This window comes from Lethenteron reissneri, chromosome 33, assembly GCF_015708825.2.
Source record: "Lethenteron reissneri isolate LAM-NWPU_2019-01 chromosome 33, ASM1570882v1, whole genome shotgun sequence".
NCBI lineage: Eukaryota > Metazoa > Chordata > Hyperoartia > Petromyzontiformes > Petromyzontidae > Lethenteron > Lethenteron reissneri.
Window position 1 is genome coordinate 14,230,459 of NC_083811.1, and position 19,823 is coordinate 14,250,281.

The window sequence follows — 19,823 nt, forward strand, 5'->3', positions numbered from 1 at the left end:
ACCCCCACCTCTCCCTCTATTTAAGACCTCGACACAGATCTCGACACAGAGGTATTGGGTCTCTGTGTGTCTATGTTGTGTGTCTCTCTCTGTGTCTCTGTGTTGTCTCTCTCTGCTTGTGTGTCTGTCTGTGTGTCTCTGTGTCTGTGCTTTGTCTCTCTCTCAAATTTAGTTTTACCTGATGACGGTTGCTTGTGTTGCAATCGAAACGTCGTATTATATTATATAATTTATTTACTTTCTACGTGACTTTACCGAAAGAACCAAAGAATAATTCCTGCAGTCACGAAAGCTTCAAATCAAGTTTGAACGTCCCCTTACATGAGTACTGTGAAGGGGTGCCACGGTGGTGAGATGTTAACTACCTCATCTGGTATACAGGAGGTCGTGGGTTTGATCCCGACCCTGATACATGCTGTATATTTAGAATTTTCATGTTCTCCCCGTGGTCGCATGGATTTTTATCTGGGTCCTCTGGCTCCACATTAAGAAACGTGCAGTTAGACTATTTGGCTGCTATACATTTCCACATGATAAGGCACTTCGTTGAGCTATCATTTGTGGCCAGGTCGCTTCTAAAAAAGAGCTATAAGCTCAGTGGGCCATACCTGGTGACAGTTGTCTTTAGAAGCTCACCCCCTTTTCCTAATGACGACCGCTTGCGTTGCGATCGAAACGTCGTAGTTTTTTTCGTATTTCTTTGAACCTTTCTACGTGACTTTACTGAAAGACCCAAAGAATATCAATTCCTGCAGTCACGAAAGATTTAAGTCAAGATTTAAAATAAAAAATAATTTAGTTAAGAGTGTAACGCCATTCACTAATTGTTAACCACATTGTTATCAACAGTATGGCAAATAGACAAGAAGCTACGAATTTGAAAATGTAATATCATAAAATATACCTAGAAAACTGAAATGTGGGGAACACCACCATAAACAGTATCCATCCTTTATAGAATCGGCAACATCTGTGCATGTGTATATAAAAAAAATCTCAAATAATGGATCAGCAATGCAATCTGGGATGTAATTTCCCAAAGGACAGAGGTAATGTGTAAGCTCTTAAATGAGAAATATATCCAAGAAAACCGAAATAAAAACATCTGTTTGCAAGATTAAAGACAAAATGGTTAAATGTGTTGCTAAGAAAGACATAGTAACCTAAGTCACTAAAGAAGCTGAGGATGTAGAGTAAGCTGCCAAAACCCATGAACCCTGAGTCGAACAACCAATGAACTTTCGTCACAATGTGAAGGATAAATAAAAAACACAAATGAGCAGAATTTTTCTCACCCCGGATTAACAAAGGGAAATATGGGCTGAACATTCTGATGACGTTTTAAACTGACAACCATCACCTTACACATTAAACTTTGACAACACTTGTCCTACGTACCTGATCGAAGTAAAATATACGTTTGTGATGTCACTTCCCTTCTTAGAATAATCTGAAATTGTTGTTTTTAAATGTCAAATTTCAGCCTGATTTTTCTGATTATTAAAAAAATCGGCTTTTTTTCTTTTAAGCAAATGGAATGCACTGTTTGCAATGGGGACGAATTTGATATTACATTTTTGCCTTTTCATTACAGTCTGTCACATTTTCTCCTCTGTTTTTTTGATCATGACATTAAATAGACAGTGTCCATCTGTACATATGCAAATACCGTTGTGGCAAATTTCCCAAATCACAACTTTTGGAGGCAGGAAAACCGATGCCGAAAGGAATGGGAGCCGGTTAGGCGATAAATATGCCAGGTTTTTTCATGCAGAAATGGTGCACTACGCATCGTGTACCAGGTGATTTAAATGCGAGGCAGAGTGTGGCATCTCTATCGGCCCATTTTTAAATTGCAGTACTTAAACACGGCAAGGTGAAAGAAAACTTAAAATAGATTTTTTTTTTGCCGATGCAGGTTGTTCAGATAAATATGTAATTTATATGCTGTATTGCCAATAAAATGATTGACTTAATCTAGCATTGGACAGCCAGCCACAGACAATGGGTTTTCTTCTTCTCAAAAACGTCCCTCCGCATACCCCCCCCCCCGCCACCCCACGCGGTTATAGGGCAATAACGGTGAATGTTTGTATACATTTTTAATGCACCTTCCCTGGCACCTAAATGCAGAAATATTAGCAAATACATTTTCCTCTAAAACCACATTCCATGACCTAGTTGAAATGCCAGTGCAGCCTGCGCACGTTTTTCTTCCTTACTGCCACACCCTCCCATTGATAATATGTCATCTGCTACCATGTTTACACTCGGTGTAATGGTTTGCCTGAACCGTTCAACAGAATTTATTCTCCAACCTCTGTAATCACAAAGGGCAGCAGATTGAGGTTGGTGAGTTTAAGGGGATAGTGGGCGGGGGGGGAAAGCATTTTCCTGTTTTTTTTACACGGAATTCATTGGAAGGAAGCCTACCTCTTGATGTGTTATGCAACACCACTACAGAGACAGGTATCTGCCAAAGTTGTGTGAAGAGATTAATGGCAACACAATTGTGATTTATTTGCACTATAACACAATAATTGACACTGCATTGAACTGCACTTCAGCTTGTAAAATAACAGAAATACTTAAATAAAATAAACATTATGACAATCAAAGTGAGAAATGAAATAAACAGCTTAATGTTAAAGCTCCTTGGCCTGGGCATGCGATTTTATTCGAACAATCGAATATGATTTCTAATGGGATCATAGAATTGTAACAATCTTGGAATCAATTTGGGGGCCGGGCTACACGGAGCCACCCCAGTGTGGCATTCAGATGAAAATGCAGGGCACGTGAAGCCCTCCCAGCCTCGTGGAATCACCATCAAAACACAACGCCTCGGCATTGGCCACGACAATTCTGGCCTTGGCTAGACAGTTTTATGCTCTGTACATGCTGGTCACACATAGGCACAGGTAAAGACTGTGCCTGAGCCGGCCTCCTTTAATCCATCCAGGCCCCATGAGCCCTCCTTCTTTGCCTATATCTATGCCACATTGTGGGTAAAATTGGACCAATTCGACACACGAGGCATGACAATGTATTTCCAGATCGCTCTTGCAAAGAAGCAATGTTTCATTTGTCTCAAAAGGATTATCACATCTCCTGGTTAAATAAAAGATGCAATAATAGCAACAACAAGCCATATATTTAAGTGGAAATTGTGGCTTCTCTGGAAATTATGGTCCACTCGAATTGGCCTGAATCACCAATTTTCCAGCTGAAATCAGAAATTCTAAACTAAGTCAAACATAGCCAAAGGCCAAGCTGAGCTGGGTTCAGAATACAATCATAATATAATGCCATTCTACTGCACAGATTTTTCCATGTCATAATCCCTGTCAGAATTTCATTCATATGAATGGAGATTTTAACATGGATGTAGCTCAGAGAGGCATTGTGATTACCGCATAAATTATCTTAAGTGGAATGGCAGAAATTACATTTGATTCCTGCAGCTTGAATCACTAAAAATCATAGAGTATACAAATCAAGCTGTGATTATACAAGTATGTATGAATGTATTCCATTTATTGTCGACTTTTTCTAAAGAGCACATTCTAAAATGAATAAATTTTATACGTATATATCACAGGAGACCACACATCACTCCAGACAAAACCACGATTTTCCGCATGCAACAAATATGTTCATATTAAGAAAGAAACCTGAGGCTGCATCGTCATTTCCTTAATGGAGTTTGCAAGTTTTGCACACTCTGCCATTTATGTGTGTGGTCATAAGAAGCCTTGGAAATGCATTTGCTCATGTAGCTGTGGTTTTGTGTGCGTTTCGGTGCACTTCTTTTGCGTGAGAGCAATTCACAATTCGTATTTGTGGACGGATAATTTATAATTTGTTTGTTTTATATTTTGTTTATTGTTTGTCCAATTATGCCCACTTTAGTTTGTGCTGATTAGCTAGGGAGTATCATGGCACAAACAAGGTGTTGTGCAGCTGTGCCCCAAAACAGATGCTGCACTTTTCCATAAAGTACAGAGGTAAAAGGACTAATGTCCTGGCCATGAATGACTGTAACACTACTCCTACTCAGCAGCAACATCGCCAAGTTTATACAGCACAGCACATCACGCAACCCAAAGACGCAAGGAGATTGGACATTGGTGGACGATTTTGGCCAGACATGCACTTGAAATTGACATTCAAAGGTCAGCACTGCCACGTGGGTAATCGTGCAATGGTCTACACAGGGAATTATCGATAGTGCTCCGTTCGTTGTATTTTCCCCGCACCACCGATTAGCATGGTTGGCTCCGTGTTGTATGAAATAAGTTAAACATACATACATGCTTGTACAAGAAGTGGCTTTTGCAGCAGGAGGTCTGAAGAAATCTTCTCTAAGGCCACTTTAAGTAAAGGCCTGTTCAAGCAGGCCCTTGGCCTAGAATTACAGCAAACGATGTTTATCCCAAACCAGGCGGCTTAGTGAGGTCATAACATTCGGCAAAGTTTATACCTTTTCTCTAGACCCCATGGGTACACTTCACAGTAGTTGGCCTCGCAAGGTTAAGCGGATTATTTAGATATGTATTGATGACCTCTTCTGACTTACATTGATGCAATATGGATTTCCTTCACTGTTCAATTGACATGTGATGGGCAGCTTTGCTGTGAACTAACCCAAAAACCTTTATTATGAATAATATTGGTCGAAAAAGCCTACGTGTCAAACGGACTTGACCAGCTTATAGAGTTCATCTCCCTCCACGCTTTCTGCACATAAATAGTTTGCATAACCCTTCGACTTATGTGACCCAGACACCTTATAGTGTTCTCCCGAATTCATCTTGAATCGTATTTGGTTTATTTTAGGTGAGACCGTGTAGGTATCATGCAAATTTTAACTACAACCCTGCACCACATGACAGAGACAATATAATCAAGTTATCACGTCGGTGAATATGAAAATTGATTTGGCTTATAAGCAAAGCCGGAATTTTGAAAGACAAGCATTTTATATTACAAATTTACATTTTTTTTCAATTTTCCTTTTTTTCATGAGAATCTATCATAATTTTACTTTCAAAATTTCTGATTTTGCTTATTAAAACGAAGTTATTTGCATATTTATCCATGTGACAACATGATTTTATGGGCTTTGCTGGGTGGTGGAGGGTTAGAGTTTAAATTGAAGTGCTACCCACACGATTCCACCCAAAATAAACTAATTATGAATCATAATGTTGGTCATGAAAGCCAACGAATAAAAAGTCTGTTTATTTAAATAGCTGAACATGGTTCAGTGTAGACAGCCCTAAGCTTACCTGGTTGACGTGCACACACAACACAAGTCGGTGATAGTCGAAGGTCAATTTTTCTCACAAATGGGATATTTGGGAATCTTCTAAAATGCGGTTTCTGTTGTAATAGGTCCAAAATGGCAATCCCCCTGTTCATATTACTGCTACCGTTACCCCACACTTGCCCCATCCCTCATAATTTCATCCAGCCACCTAACCCACGACCACCATCTGTACTTCACATTGCCTGCATATTTGTTGAGAACAGGCTTGTGTGCTTACCTGGGCATCAGGCTCTTGCTACTCTGAGCGAGGGAGAGTTTAATTACACACAAGTGGGTGAGAGTAGTCTAAGATGTACAAGGCACTGACATAAATCTACACACAATCTGCCATTTGTTAGGGACATTGTCTGCTCTATTTGGGCCTCATTGCTCTGTGGAGAATTGGAGGTTCTGGCCCCGCATACATGGATCATCCAGTTCTGGGACATGACATTTCACAATGAGCACACTTAGGATTGTTAAGCTTCAAAATTAATGACATGGGCTAATAGAGTCTGCCCAAACACCCTTATGATTTAAGGGTTGATGTTAATAAGCAAAAAGCCAACGCCTTCATTACTATGCTCATAATATTATTAATGTTTCTACTTAATGATGTTGATTCAGGGAGGCAGATTCAATATTTGTTACTATTCATTCGTTTCACCATTACTGAGCCTAAGAAACATCATTAAACTAGTAGCTTTTTATTCAAAAAAGCAACTTGAGGTAGACCCAAAGGGAGAGTGTACAGGCATAGAGGCGGGTGAGGAATTGAATCCAAGGCAAAGTGAAGATGAGCAGAAGGGAAGCACAAGCGCGAGGGAGCAGTTTTGAGTTTGAACTCCTGCTCACCTCTGGGCATCATTCTGCCCTGACACGCGGAGCGCATTCCACTGTGGTTCAGGTCGTTTGGAGGGTTACACCAAAGTGGACGTTGCTATTATGTAGCTGGAGGTAGGCGCGTAGAACATCAGAGGTTCATTTTCACCCACAAGTCACTATTCCACCAGTGGAGTTGAGCCAATTCTGCCATAGCTCAAAGCATCCCCCTTGCTAATGGGCACGTGTTGTTACCGGCAGATCCATGCCATCGCTGGAGGAGTGATTCTGCACAGTTCACTAATACACTTGGGTTGTTAAAACAGATTTTTTTTGCATTACCGGTAACCGAATGAAAATAAATCAGCAATATTGCCATTGATGGGGCTAACACTTAATTTTCATCACACCAATATTGTATACGAATAAACTCACATTCACCAGCCGGATGATGCCTCTTGTATAGTACGCAACTGAGCATTGGAAGGTTTCAATTTAAAATCCTGACTGAGAGTCAATTTACTCCATCATCCTTCTGAGATTGATTAGACGATTGCGACATTGTGGTTAGCCACCACTCGTTGTCTTGCGTATGGTACTGGCTGTTGCCTGCATAATGCGGATGGTACAATGGTGGTTCAGGGATGAAAACCGAGGGGGAGCACTGCTTCAACGCCTGAGCATGGAGACTCCGTCGTTTGCACGACATGACTCTGTGCCCCGAGTCATCCAAGAGGACATAAATCCATGACATTCTAGGTCAAGATCTATCTCGATATCCACCCAGTTTCTCGGTCTCCTTCATCAGATTTTACCAATTTCTTCATCATCCTCCTGACCCCTGCTCCATTTGGCCTTTTGGCTTCCCATATCATCCAGGCAATGCTCACTTATCATCCAAAAACTGTTCCAATTAGATCTCCTAACCCTTCATCCATTCTGCACATTCCTAATCCAGTTAGCAGATCCGCCATCCAGTCTCCAGGCGCTGACGTAGCCTCAGATGCCCCATCCAGTATGCACTAGTTACGGAGACATCTTATTCAGTATTCAGACTCCTTCCAAATAATATTCAACTCCTACCCCACCCCACCCCCTCATGTTTCCAAGGACAGAATCCTATTGAACTGCGTGTTCTCAAATGGAAATGCAGCTGCACACATTTGAATTTCTGTTGCGTTCACAAGTGATTTTACCATTCATAACCACACCTCTGTGTGTCCTAATTTGTGTCATTATGCTACGATACATCTATTCAGAATGAGCTAGTGTGTATCACGCAATAGGCGAGCTCGAGCATCATGATCATTTGGAGGTTTCAATGCTGATACCTGCGATTTAGACATTTGAAGACTAAGGCACTCTGGGCGCCATGGTGGCGAGGTGTTAACTACCTCGCCTGGTATACAGAAGTTCGTGGGTTTGATCCCGACCCTGACGTCCAGCATTGTCGCGTGGATTTTTCTCCGGCCCCTCTCGTTTTTCCCTCCATATCTAGAAACGTATGTTTAGAGTATTTGGCTGCAATACATTTCCACATTCTATACGTCTGTATCTTGAACATCTTCCAGACCATACGTAGCCAACCATGCTCACCATGGGTTGAGCTATCATTTGTGGCCAGGTCACATCTGAAAAAGAGCTTAGTGGGCCTTGCCTGATAGATAAAAAAGTAAGTTAATCAAAAATGTAGAACGTGTAGAGTTCACCATTAATGCTCGTGCTTTGTACCAGACTCTCGTTTAATAGAAGAAGAAAAAATACATTTAAAGAAAAATATATGAAACACAATACAGTACAATCAGTTTTCAAATATAGATTAACTTAATACAATGGTTTTCTGACATTAACTCATTCTCGGATATCTTTCACCAATTGTGTTGCATATATTTTAAAATATATATATGAAACACAATGCAGTACAACCAGTTTTCAAATATATATTAACTTAATGCAATGGTTTTATGACATTAACCCCATTCTCAGATACTATATATTTCACCAAATGTGCTGCATATATTTACAGGCAAGGTCAAGAGCTCATCGCCGGCACATCTCAACATGCCCACTGCCTTACTTCTGCTAGATCGCAGTTGCTGCAAAGTGGACTCGTGTTCACCCCTGTGTATACTCAATTCAATTTTACTCGCGCAACTTTTTTTCTACAAAGTGTAATGACAGCTGCATGTCTGTGTGCACATGACTCCAATTAACAATTTTATCGGAACTTGAATACAGACAATGCCAGTTAATTAAAAAATAACTGCATTACACCAGCATGAATAAACAAAAACAGTTGGTCACTATTTAAATATATATATTTTAGATACAGCAAATGTAATGATCATTCAGACAATTTTGCTATTTTTATACCCAGGCAATGGACATTCTTAGGTGCAATGCAATAATGTCCTCAAGTGTTGAATACTGAATTTACAAAATAATACAAGTAATGCATTTTTTTATGAAACTGCGTAGATATCTATGATCTAAAACCCTCAGTGAGTTGAAAAACTGCATCTTACACGTTTTAAAGAGATTTAAAGTTCAAAACACATGCAAACATACAATAAACAACACACAGCGTACAAGGTAGCCACATACGCCTCTTGGTGAATGGAGTAATGGCTTGACTAGGACATTGATTCGGTTCATAACCTCAAGTGATCCACACAACTGCAGGTAGCCTGACACCAAAGGCAGATATTGCAGCTATTGCTGTCAGTGTGTATTTAAAAAGCAATGGATAACAATAAAACATTCTTGGACAGTTTTTTTTGCGCTTCGCTTAAAATTCTACTCACTACCTCTCGAGTTCCGTTATATGGATATTCGCATCAGCCGAAATGACACCGACCAGGCTGCATGCCCAGCCTCTTTGCTGCCTCTCTGCACGAATGGTTTCTTATTGTGCACACACTGTATAGTCGTCGAAAATTATAGAGCTACTTTCTTATCGGCGACATGACACATCGTGGTGGTGTCAACCTTTTAAAATGCCAGTCAATGTTAACAACTGGCTAGTTTTCAACAGTCGATACCGTTTATAATAATAACAAAAAACGGGAACAGCTCACTGTGCTCTCTTGGGGTTTTGACATTCCTGCTCTTTCCTGAATCCCATTATGGGAGGGGATGTTTTTATTTCAAAAGGTGCACCGCCATGAAGGCGAGCTAAGCATCTGTCCCTGGTAGACATCCACAACACATGCACACGAGCCCATCCCTGTGATACATACAGATCACAGGCGTAATGCAGTTGTGAGATAGCAGATGAATGGAGTACATTGTGTACGTTTAAAAATGTTTTACAAATCCACTGCGACTAACCATGCCGTGTTGTTTGTGGGCGGCTATTTAGCCACACTTCACCATGTTGGTCGGTGGGCGGTTGATGGAGGCGGAGGAGCACATATGTTGAGAGCTTGCGTCAGATCAATCAAAGTGAAAAACATACCCCTTCAATAATAACAATAAAAATGTATTTTTTTAAAGTACCCTAAAATGTATATATTTGATGATATCCGTTTAACCGAATGGTCTTCAGTGCTTAATTAAAATGTAATAGAATTTTTCTGGTCTGCTTTCAAAATACAATGTTGGGATATTGTTATTTTTTTTCATACCCCAAAATGAAGATTAACCCCTGGTTCATTTATAAACTAAGTAAACTCATCCAGCTAATACATAAAGTATGGGCTATAGCAAGTAAATGCTAACTCATGAAGCTCGCCTACATTTCACAATCCTCCATAATAAGTGTACTGCTCAAATAAAAAAAAATCTGATTTCTTCTAAAAAAAAATTGCTCCAAAGACAATACCACAAAGCATACTCAACACTTATCTATTCCTTGTCGATAATTGGCAGAAACAATTTTTGTGAAAAATAATATTCTTGACGCTGTTAACAGCATTAATGTGTCAACTATGCTCCTAAATCCAACCCTAATTATTCCATCACTCTGTTTTTGCTTAAGTCCAGACTTCGAGAAGAAGAAATAATTATCAGAAAACATAACCCCCTACCATACTGCCAGACTAGAACGCATTGCTCAAATATGTATAATCATACTCTCAACACTGTACACAATTTGTTACTTTTGTCAATGTAATCCAACTAAATACCCGTTGAGTAGAAATTGGCATATGTCGCACCATCATATAAAGGTGGGGATTCAAGTAACCCACCCAATAACTGGACAATGTTTATTCTCTTCTGTATTTAGCTTACACATTCACACAAAAAACGGCTTTAGAAACAGTCGATCAAGTATCTAAAATGTTATTGAAAATTAACAAAGCATTAACCTGACTTTAGCATAGCACATAATTGCTTCAGGAATAGTTTAGGACAACATATTTAGATACCTTCACGATAGGAACATCCGCGTATTTGTCTTCATAGGCTTGGCAAAGGCATTTAAAACCATTGATCATCATTTCCTCCGATCCAGGTGACTCGATTCCGGCCTCAGCAATTTACTAACCAATCTGTTGCTGTTTCACTGAGAAACTAGAAGACAATGCCTACAACTGGGCCGTGTTTCATCTGACTTCACTCCAATTATCATAGATGTTCCACCGGATTCTGTGCCCATTCCTATTCTAAAATCAATCTATATAAATCATTGAACATCAAATGTATCTGATTTACAAATTCAATGTTATGCATGTCAAATTTTTCTCTATTCCTCCAAATATTAATTCGACAATATACTGTGCAGGAAGTACGCCATCAGGAGGAGGCTGCAAAGTGGGCCAAGGCAGTCTCTCTTGCCAAACAGGGACAGTGGACTCGATGGGACAGTGCGGCGAAGAGGAAGATCAGCTGGAAGGATCTGTGGGCCATGGAAGCGAGGCGGTTGAGCTTTTGCATCAGAGCAACATATGACGTCCTTCCAACACCAGTTAATCTTCACCAATGGTATGGTGAAGATCCGGACTGTGCCCTCTGTTCCATGCCAGCCAACCTCAGGCACATTCTCACAGGGTGTAAAACAAGCCTCACCCAAGGACGCTACACTTGGCGTCACAACCAAGTCCTTAAAAACCTTGCATCCGCCCTGGAGGACAAGCGAGCTGCCACCAACTCCCTATCACCCCCAGCAGCATCACACCCCTTACGGACGACCTTTGTCCGCGAAGGGGCTAAACCACCGAAGAGCGGCTCTACACCAATAGAGCGAGACCAGCTGCGCTTGGCCCGCGACTGGAAAATGCTAGCTGACATTGGCCGGCAACTTGTGTTTCCTCCGGAGATCGCAACCACCACCCTAAGACCTGACATGGTGCTCTGGTCCCGTTCGCTCAAGAAGGTCTTCATCATTGAGCTCACAGTACCCTGGGAGGACTCAGTAGATGAGGCTTATGAGCGAAAACATCTGCGCTATGCCGATCTAGCTGCCGAAGCACGGCATCATGGCTGGAACACAGAAGTCCGACCAGTGGAGGTGGGCTGCAGAGGCTTTGTGGCAACATCTACAACCAGACTGCTTAGAGACCTGGGAATTAAGGGCCAGAGCCAGCGTTCGGCAATCAGAGCTGTATCGGAGGCGGCAGAAGGCAGCAGTCAGTGGCTCTGGATGAAGAGGAAAGATCCCAGCTGGGCCCCAAAGTGAGAGGGCCGGGAGGTATGCAGTCAACAATGCTTGACTCAGGGAGGAGGACACCCCTGCCATGCATAGTCCCATGGGATGTTGGCTATCAACAACAAGGCAACTCCTATGACTAATTGGGAATGGGACGCAAGCGTAGGATTGATCACCCTGTCGCTGGCCGCCTTTGGGGAGGGTGTATAGTATGAAAGGCCGAAACACCCTAGGAACCAAAGGTTCACTACTGATGATGCGCTCCCCAAATTTTACCAGGCTCACTGTTCATGAACTCTTGGAAGTGCTTGCACAAAGGATAGTAACATCTCATCCTGTGTTCTTTGGAATTACAACTAAAGTTCTAAGACGAGCATTTAACCATTCAAAATAACTTCATAGCCTTGAAACTCCACCTGAATGCAACTGTTATGAGACCCAACTCCACCGCAGCTCAGAGCTAAGTACACTTTGTCCATAAACAATCTGTGCAGCACGACAATAGAACATATTTCCTCCGCATCTCCGATAAGCACGGTTGGCTACGTACGGTGCGAAATAAGTTCAACGTACATACATACAAGTATCTCGGCTACTGGCTCAATTGTCTCAACGAACAAACGTCATTTAGAAAATGTGAATAACATTTGAATGAAAATTTAAGAACGAAGCTGGAGCCTTTGTATAGAAACAAATCCCGGATCTCATCTGATACATAAATCACGTGATAGTGACTGCCTTCATGCCTCCCCTAGACGATGCTGACATCAGATACAAGTCAACCTCTAAAACCACTTTGGATTTGCTAAATCCTATCTTTCAATCAGCCTCATGCTTTATCTCACAGACTAACTACTCCTCTCACCGCTGTGATTTTTTATGCCAAGACCGATTACCACCCTCTCTCGACTCGGAGGGAGATTCATTGGGCCAAGTTCATCTATAACGCATACACACATAACTCAGTCCCTTACCAATCCACAGTATTTGTTTAGGACCCAAACCCTCGCAATCACTCATCTCTGTTAGTGCCACAAAGACCTAGAATTCCATTACTTAAAAAAAAATATCCTCGTGGTACCCTCCCATCTGAATCACAATGTTATGTTAAACTGCCGATTCTTCATGATTACTTCACTTGCAATTGTATTTGACATACATCCTCGTGTTGTTTTCACGTCAGCACAACAGTGACCCTATTTGTGTTTAATGTTTCCGTAACTTGTTTGTAATTCCACTATTTTCAGTTTAAAAATAATTTTCCTGAGCCGACTTACACTGGAGATGATTTATTATTTTACGGATTTATATTGGGCAACATTTTACATTTCTCATGTGAAACAGCTTTTTTTGTTCTGGAAGAGTGACAGGAGATGTAGGATCCCTGAGAGAGTGACATGTGTGCACACGTGAGCCGCGAATCAGGACAAACGTCTTAAATAAGTGTTCTAAGGTTATCAGATAGTTCAGGGCAGAGGGTTATTTTACACTAATGACAATTCAGGCTCCAGATAAAGTGGTGAACTGGTTAAATCGGTGTGACTTCGTAAGGTGATAGCCGCCAATGTTCATTTTTAAAATGTAAAGTACAGGGCTCATTGGGTGTGATTGTATTTTATATTTTAGCGTTTAGGCAGTGATAGAGTCAAAGGAGAAACGTTATTCACACGTTGTTACAGAGTCCTTGAGGCAGAGTTCTAGGGACGAGTTTTCAGGTAGGAGGTGTATGAACAGGTTTCGTCAGGCAAGAGTGTTTGAGACAGTAAGTGTATTATAAACACGATGTTCAAGAGTTTTCAGGGAGTGGTATTTAGGCCATTGTGGTGGCTGGGTGTTGGTGGCCGTGCCCTGCCTCTGCCGTGCGCTTTCAATGAGGGGAGAGTTCGCCGTAGATGAACCTCTCTGGCCTCCACATTTCTGCAAACTTGAAATGCGTGGGTGTTCGACGTCTACAGTACCACCGAGTACAGAGGGTCTCTCAGGCATTAACGCTGCTGCAAACGAGTACCAGGCTTGTGTCTTTGCTGCATCAGAGCCCAGGGGGCTGAGGCTGCAGGTCCCTCCTGAGTCTGTTTCAAGGGTCTGAGCCTGTGTGGTGGCCGACGTCTGCCTCCCCGCTCCCCTCTCCTCCTCTTTGGCCACCTCTCGCCGGGCCCCAGACGATCGCATGATCGGCCCTTCCGCGCCAGTGCCTTTTCTGAGGGACACATCTGAACGGCTCACTTACCACCACCGAGGTTATCCCGCACCCGGCCGAGACGGCGGCGGTATGAATATGCACCCCCCCCCCCCCCCCCCCGTGGATAAGCCTTAATCCGCTGTGCAAACAGAGGCGAATGCTAGCGGAAAAGGAATGGTGGGGATGGGACTAACGCAAGCGTAAGCACGCGCTAACGATGTCGGCCGTATATGCGGCAGTACACGCGCTTCAGATCACTCGCACCACCCCCACGCGGCAGCCCTGTGCTCACGCCGGGCACCCCGTCTCTCCACGCAGACGCGCCACACGCAGACGCGCCACACACAGACGCGCCACACGCACACGCGCCACACGCACACGCGCCACACGCAGACGCGCCACACACAGACGCGCCACACACACACGCGCCACACGCAGACGCGCCACACACAGACGCGCCACACACACACGCGCCACACACACACGCGCCACACGCAGACGCGCCACACGCACACGCGCCACACGCAGACGCGCCACACGCACACGCGCCACACGCAGACGCGCCACACACACACGCGCCACACACAGACGCGCCACACGCACACGCGCCACACACAGACGCGCCACACACACACGCGCCACACACAGACGCGCCACACACACACGCGCCACACACAGACGCGCCACACACAGACGCGCCACACACACACGCGCCACACGCAGACGCGCCACACACACACGCGCCACACACAGACGCGCCACACGCACACGCGCCACACACAGACGCGCCACACACACACGCGCCACACGCAGACGCGCCACACGCAGACGCGCCACACGCAGACGCGCCACACGCAGACGCGCCACACGCACACGCGCCACACGCAGACGCGCCACACGCACACGCGCCACACGCAGACGCGCCACACGCAGACGTGCCACACGCAGACGCGCCACACGCACACGCGCCACACGCAGACGCGCCACACGCAGACGTGCCACACGCACACGCGCCACACACAGACGCGCCACACGCACACGCGCCACACGCAGACGCGCCACACGCACACGCGCCACACGCAGACGCGCCACACGCACACGCGCCACACGCAGACGCGCCACACGCACACGCGCCACACGCACACGCGCCACACACAGACGCGCCACACACAGACGCGCCACACACACACGCGCCACACACAGACGCGCCACACGCACACGCGCCACACGCAGACGCGCCACACGCAGACGCGCCACACACAGATCACAGACGCGCCACACACAGACGCGCCACACACAGACGCGCCACACACACACGCGCCACACACAGACGCGCCACACACACACGCGCCACACGCAGACGCGCCACACACACACGCGCCACACACAGACGCGCCACACACAGATCACAGACGCGCCACACACAGACGCGCCACACACACACGCGCCACACACAGACGCGCCACACACACACGCGCCACACGCAGACGCGCCACACACAGACGCGCCACACACACACGCGCCACACACAGATCACAGACGCGCCACACGCAGACGCGCCACACACAGATCACAGACGCGCCACACACAGACGCGCCACACACAGACGCGCCACACACACACGCGCCACACACAGACGCGCCACACACACACGCGCCACACGCAGACGCGCCACACACACACGCGCCACACACAGACGCGCCACACACAGATCACAGACGCGCCACACACAGACGCGCCACACACACACGCGCCACACACAGACGCGCCACACACAGATCACAGACGCGCCACACACACGCGCCACACACACACGCGCCACACGCAGATCACAGACGCTACGCCGAGGTTCTGGCCACACACGGAAATCACACTACTCGGATATTCTGCACCAGAGTTTATTAATGGCGTCAATACGCATTACCCGGAGGAGGAATATTTCGCGCGGAGAGCCTCGCGTAACTCTGCCTATGAACCCAGCTACTCACACGTCCTGCCACGTACCTTGAGACTGGACCCGCGGCGTCCCACGGACGCTGAGAGAGTCGAAGGGAGAAGGACGAGAGAAGACTTGCCTAATCACTGTCTCGCAGCACCACTCGTTGGCATCACACGGATGCTGTGAGCGGCTTGAAGAGGCAGGACGGCAGTGGACCCAATCGTCCGCGGGCTCCCACCTTTATACTCTCGCTGCCGCTCCGCTCACCCATTGTCCTCCCATGCCCACTCGTCCTAGTTTTCGGTCTTGTTCTTTATTTCTAGTCTTCGGGTCCGCTCTCTATGCCTCCCACCCATTGGTCTTCCGTGCACAGTAGTTCGAGCCTTTGTTTTATTTACACTCTTTTCGCTCCTTACCCATTGTTCCTTGCTCAGGGTGCCTAATATTCCACCCTCCGTCCTCCCCCAAATGTTGCGTGTAACTCATTGCGGTTGGCCCAGGGAACGTTTTCTTTTTGTGCCCATACAATTTAAGCCAATTTTGGGGCACCGCAATGTAACCTGTCCTGTGGGGGTTGGCCAATCTCCTGGCACCGGGAAACCGTGGGACTCTCCCCTTAGGGGCCCTTCAGATGAAAACCCGACGTGTCAGGCTACCCCCCGCCAGGACACTACGTGGGTGTGCTGCGTGCGGGTGTGTGTTTAGTGCAGGGGCGGGCGGGAGGGAGTCGCGGCGCTTGCGGAGTTGCTCTGCGGTCGTGGCACCACAGCTGCATGTCGCTCTTGAGTCTATCTCAGGAGTTTGAGGCAGCTAAGTCGCTCCTAAGTCTATCTCAGGGGTCTGAGGCTGCCTGTTGCTCCCGGAGTCTATCTCAGGAGTTTGAGGCTGCAAATCGCTTCTGAGTTTATCTCAGGGGTCTGAGGCTGCCTGTTGCTCCTGAGTCTATCTCAGGAGTTTGAGGCTGCAAATCGCTTCTGAGTTTATCTCTGGGGTCTGAGGCTGTAAGCCACTGCCACACGAGGCCCCAATGAGATTATCGAGTCAAAATATCATCTTGCGGTTAGGTCACTTTTTTGGGGGACATGTGAGTGGGTTGCTTGTTTGGTTGTGTTTTGTTTTTGTATTTTTAAGTTTGATTGGTAAAAGTCGGTGGTTCGTCGATTCGGGTGACCTGCGCTGGCGCTGGGGAGTGGCTGTGCTTTAAGAGGGGTTGAAAAGAGGTCATAACAGACCCAATCCTCACACTGATGACAGGTTTGAGCAGATGCTGCTCAGTGGACTTTTACAGAAGGACTATAATTATTTTGCGGGTTTCCCCTAATCTGCGTCACTCCGCGCCAGACCAAAACACTTTAAGGACCGTAAAACCGCGATCCATAGAAGTTGGCTAATGCGCAGCTACAGGAGCAGAGCTGCAGGGAAATGCGTCGAGAAGATTTATTTATTTAGCTTTACATTTCTTTGTTTTGCATCAGCACAGTCTAGCCGTTATCACGTGATTTGCTAAATGGAATAGAATATAGTTTTTTTTACTTAGATATTAAGGCGTTTTTTTTATCGTTTATTAATTTAGCCAAGAATCGCGTGCTACGCTTTTCATGTAATCCACACATTTTTTTTCGCGAATAGAATTACCCGGCTCTTTCCTTCCATAATCTGTGGGAACACACCGTGTCGCCACAGAAAAAATAGCATACGTTATAAGAGCTCACCATCCGCAGTGTACTGCAGATTACAGGATCATTGGAGTTCTGCTACATATCACAGGATCACGGGGAATGGCGGTGGCTTCTGGAAGCCTTCATTCAAAGGTGAATTGGCCATGGCTGATGACGATGATGATGTTAAATTGCCTTGAGTAATTGTGCAGCACAATGCGAGATACAGCTGGAAATCGCCCAGGAAGGTCTTCTCAGTATTTGCAATGCCAGATGGTGCACATTTCATTGGCTCTTTCTCTTGACTAACTTTCAAAGATTTCTCAGAATAAGTGATAGACTCTATGAAAATGCCAACAACCGGACTATTGGTAGACTAAAAAAAAACAACGAGTTGTCGGGATTTATTACAGAGAAATAAAATAATGGCGATTTTGCATTGGCAGTGGTGCACGAGCAAAATAAATTACTAAAACTCTCATTTGTCAATAAAGCCGCCGCAAAATGAAAAAGAATAAGCGAGTGTGCGGGAAATGACCCTTATTCATAGCAAAGAAGGGCCATTGCACAACACATCTCCTGTAGAAAAGTATTCATGGCAATCTTAGCTCAACTCAAAAAAAGGGTTCATTTTCAACTTTCTAGTTATGACTTCAGCTCGCAAAAGCAACAGCATCATCAACAGCAACAACAATAGCATACATACACAGTCACAGCTTCTCGTCTTTCTCCGGCTTCTGACAGCCCTATTGATACAGCAGGAGCTGTGCAAATTAGCCTGGCTTAAAGAATACCCTGTCCTACCAATCAGGTGAGCACTGTTACTCGTTGCTCATCCACCAGCCCAATTGGAAGCACTTTTTCATCACAGTGCCGCAAAAGGCTATGGGCTATTACACGAGCCAACGCATGTCGCCTCTCGAATAATGAAATCATGTAACACCCCAACCCCCACCTTGTTACAGTCGCAAATTAAAAAAAAAATTTCATTTCAGATAAGTTTTATTTGACACAGTGTAAATGTTTCCAGGACGTGCTTTGATGACGTATTGGAGAATGTAAAAGACAAATGAACTGATGTTTTCTCAGATTTATATTCATGGCGCATCATCGGCAGCAGCAGCAGCATTCCATCGGGCTGTGGGCACGGCAGTTCTGGGCGCCCCCTCGTGGCTGGGCGCGGCGCAGCAGCCCAGGGCCAGGACGGGCAGGCGGGTAGGGAGTGGAGCGACCTGGGACCCTGCAGGAGCCCAGGGCCAGGACGGGCAGGCGGGTAGGGAGTGGAGGGACCTGGGACCCTGCAGGAGCCCAGGGCCAGGACTGGCAGGTGGGTAGGGAGTGGAGGGACCTGGGACCCTGCAGGAGCCCAGGGCCAGGACTGGCAGGTGGGTAGGGAGTGGAGGGACCTGGGACCCTGCAGGAGCCCAGGGCCAGGACTGGCAGGCGGGTAGGGAGTGGAGGGACCTGGGACCATGCAGGAGCCCAGGGCCAGGACTGGCAGGCGGGTAGGGAGTGGAGGGACCTGGGACCCTGCAGGAGCCCAGGGCCAGGACTGGCAGGTGGGTAGGGAGTGGAGGGACCTGGGACCCTGCAGGAGCCCAGGGCCAGGACTGGCAGGCGGGTAGGGAGTGGAGGGACCTGGGACCCTGCAGGAGCCTAGGGCCAGGACTGGCAGGCAGGTAGGGAGTGGAGGGACCTGGGACCCTGCAGGAGCCCAGGGCCAGGACTGGCAGGTGGGTAGAGAGTGGAGGGACCTGGGACCCTGCAGGAGCCCAGGGCCAGGACTGGCAGGCGGGTAGGGAGTGGAGGGACCTGGGACCCTGCAGGAGCCCAGGGCCAGGACTGGCAGGTGGGTAGGGAGTGGAGGGACCTGGGACCCTGCAGGAGCCCAGGGCCAGGACTGGCAGGTGGGTAGGGAGTGGAGGGACCTGGGACCCTGCAGGAGCCCAGGGCCAGGACTGGCAGGCGGGTAGGGAGTGGAGGGACCTGGGACCATGCAGGAGCCCAGGGCCAGGACTGGCAGGCGGGTAGGGAGTGGAGGGACCTGGGACCCTGCAGGAGCCCAGGGCCAGGACTGGCAGGTGGGTAGGGAGTGGAGGGACCTGGGACCCTGCAGGAGCCCAGGGCCAGGACTGGCAGGCGGGTAGGGAGTGGAGGGACCTGGGACCCTGCAGGAGCCCAGGGCCAGGACTGGCAGGCAGGTAGGGAGTGGAGGGACCTGGGACCCTGCAGGAGCCCAGGGCCAGGACTGGCAGGTGGGTAGAGAGTGGAGGGACCTGGGACCCTGCAGGAGCCCAGGGCCAGGACTGGCAGGCGGGTAGGGA